A 3,610-nucleotide genomic window follows, 5' to 3' on the forward strand; every position below is an offset into this window, starting at 1 on the left:
CAGTTCTCTTAAATCTTCCCTGATACCAACACATCATCGAAATAGGGTACGACTCCGGTAACCCTTGTAGGAGCCGCTCCATCAAATTTTGAATAGCCCGGGCCACACTCACCCGAACTGTAACCGGGTGCACTTAAAGGCACCCGGTGCGTTACAATGGTCTGGGCCTCAGCTGTGCTAGCATCTACGGGTAGCTGTTGGTACGCTTGTGCCAAGTCTAATTTGGCGAAAACTTGTCCGTGCCTAGTGAGTGCAATAAGTGTTGCACTACTGGAACTGGGTAGGCGCTCTTTGCAATGCTTTGTTCAAGGTAGCCTTGTAATCAGCGCAAATTCTTATGGACCCGTCTGGTTTTATAGGGTGACGATTGGCGTCTCCCATTTGGCATGGTCAACTGGCACTAGTATCCCTGGCTGACTAATTTATCTAACTCTTTGTCGATTTTAGGTTTGAGTGCAAAGGAACCCTCCTTGCCTTTAACCTAATGGGAGCTATTTGGGGTCTAAATTGAAGGAGATAGGGGTCCCTTGTACTTGCCTAAACGGTCCTCGAATCGTCTGCGAATTCCTCCATTAGGGCGTTTGCAGGTTGCATCCGCTCGGTGGGCGCCAGTCACCCCATTCCCAACGCCCGGAACCAGTCTAGCCCCAGCAAGCTTGGCAAGGTTCCTCGACTAACGTGATGGGCAGGGTCTTTTCGTATGTCCCGTACTTGACCTCGACGGTCGTTGTCCCTCGAACAGGGATGCGGTTGCCCTGGTAATCCTGCACCCGGGCCGTTGTTTCTGTAGCTTGCGCTTTGCGATGTGCGGCAAGGCTTTCACAAAAGTGTCCCAGGACATGATTGTGATAGCTGATCCTGTGTCTACTTCCAGTCGGCACGGTACGCCTTCAATTGTCGGGTTTGTGAAGATCTTTTCTTGATGCGGGTAGCTGCGTGGTCTATGGTAACAGTCATTCGGTTTGACTTCGCTCTTTCTTTCCTGGCCAATCGCGGTCGCCTCGCCGATCTCGCGCTCTGATTGGCTGGTTTGAAATTTCGGAATGTGGGGTTTGCATCTCTGACTCAGAGCCGCTCTGATTGGCCGATTTGAATTTTCGGGAAGGTTGGGGTGCTCGGCAGACTTGAGCCAGGTGCCCTTCCTTTCACACCGCCGCAAATGGCGCCCTGAACTTACATCTTTGGCGCTGATGTCGCCCCGCAACTTCCGCATTCCTCCGGTCTTCCCTTGTCGATTTTCCGTGTAGTGGACTTCTTCCTCCTCTTCGCTGGTTGACTCACGATAGGTTTCTTCGTGGTGGACTGTGCTCGCTTTGCGCCCGCCATCGGCGTGAGTCGCTTTGTAAGGTGTCTGCTGCATGGTTGGACATCTCATGGGCTCTGGCTTCGTCCAGAGCGTTTGCCAATGTCAGGTTGCTCTTGGCTAGCAACCGTCTCCTCAAACGGATGTCTCTGACCCCCGTATAAGTTGTTCCAGCAGCTCTTCGTCCAGATCGCGGTACTGCAATGCTTGGAGGCTTGTCTCAGGGCTGCCATGTAGTCGCTGATAGACTCGCCTTCTTGTTGCCTGCGCCCCAAACTCGCATCACGAACGTATTTGGACGGGCTGGTGCGTAGTGATTCTTCAGGAGGGTCTGAAGGGTCTGCCACGACACGGAGTGTAGCGGTGTTGGCTCCGCTAGGGCTTCTGCGACGGCGATGACTGCTGACCCACAGTGGCTTATGAAGTAAGCCCGTTTGCGGTTGTCGGAGACTCCTGTAGCTCGTTTGCCTCCAGGAAACTTTCGAAACGGGTCATATATATTCCCCATGTCTCCTGGGCAGGGTCAAACGGAGTGGGTGGCGTGTAGCCGGTCATCGCTGCATTCGCCGTCACCTTGCTGGGTTTGATTCTCGTAGTGAGTTTAGCTCTGTTCTGGTGCTCTGCCTCAAGATCCCATCCTCGTCGCCAATGTTAAGTTTGGGTATTGACGAGGCAGGAGACCAGGTTAGTGACAACAGCTCTTTAATATAGTGTGACCCAGCAAAACTCTGGAGCAAAACCTCTCCTTATATACACTTCAGCCTGAGGCTGCATCCAATCAGAAACGAGATATTTCCCGCCTAAAACTCCCGCCAAAACTTACAGTAATACATTACACTTATGGTCCAACTTTCACAGCCATCATTGCAACTGGGAATGATAGCCTTGACTATATGCACTTTTGTTGGCGGGTGATGTCTCTGCTTTTTAGTATGCTGTCTAGATTTGCTATAGCCTTCCTCCCCAGGAGCAAGTGTCTTTTAATTTCTTGGCTGTGGTCTCCATCTGATTTTGGAACCCAGGAAAATAAAATCTGTCACTACCTCCATTTCTTCTCCATATATTTGTCAGGAATTGAGAGGGCCAGATGCCATGATCTTAGTTTTCTTAATGTTGAGTTTCAAGTCAACTTTTACACTCTCCTTCACCCACATCAAGAGGCTCTTTAGTTTGTCTTCACTTTCTGCCATTAGAGTGGTATCATCTGCATATCTGAGGTTGCTGATATTTCTCCTGGCATTCTTAATTCCAGTTTGTGATTCATCTAGCTCTGCCTTTCTCACAATGTGCTCTTCATATAAGTTAAATAGGCAGGGTGGCAGTATACAGCCTTGCCGAACTGCTTTCTCAATTTTGAACCAATCAGTGGTTCCGTGTCCAGTTCTCACTGTTGCTATTTGATCCGCATATAGGTTTCTCAAGAGACAAGTAAGATGGTCTGGTTCTCCCATCTCTTTAAGAACTAGAGAGGTCTGTAAAGCACTGTAAAGTGATATATAAGTGCTATTGCTATTGCTATTCCTGAAGAAATAGACACAAAACTATCTGGAACTTCAGTTGTACCACCTATGGATTGCATCTCTGTTTTTTTCTGGTTGGTAAATTACAGTGATATTTTAAAAAAATCCAGAATAGTAGCAGGGATTGGTGACACAATTAAACATTTATAAAATGATAATACAAAACATTTGTGAATGAAATAAAGGTAATGGAAAGGTTTGGGTTTTTGAAAATAATGAAAATCTCAGCAGGTAACATACTGAGTGCCCTTGGCTAACTTTAAACAATTCAGATGAGGTTAAAACTTAGATCTGAGAGTGAGGAAAAACCAAGGTTGAAAGATAGAGAAGTTAAAAAACGAGTAGGTGGCAAAGGTGAAACAATTCTGCATAGCTATAAAAAACAACAACAACCCAGTAAGACTAATATATTCATGTAATCATCAGTTTGACTTGAGGGAGGTTGATTTTTTTTTTTTGGAGCAAACCTTCCATTTTTGGATTAGATTTAATGTAGTAATCACATTTTTGGATATTTGATATTGAGAGAAAATGAAATGAATTCTCGTATTCAGTGAGTATGTGTTTATAAGGCAACTGCCATCATTTAGAATAAAGACATATGATAAAGCGATAGCGCACGTTACGTTCAATTTCACTGATAAGTAAAAAGGGCCCAGTGGGCTAATTTATCATTTCCGCAAGCGGAACTTGTCTGCCGCGGAACCGAGCGGCTAGCAAGCGGCGAGCCGCCGGACGAAGAGAGGAAGAGCACAGAACAGGGAGTGAGGTCGCCGCTCGTATGGGT

Source organism: Ahaetulla prasina, chromosome 1 (assembly GCF_028640845.1).
Source record: "Ahaetulla prasina isolate Xishuangbanna chromosome 1, ASM2864084v1, whole genome shotgun sequence".
Lineage (NCBI taxonomy): Eukaryota > Metazoa > Chordata > Lepidosauria > Squamata > Colubridae > Ahaetulla > Ahaetulla prasina.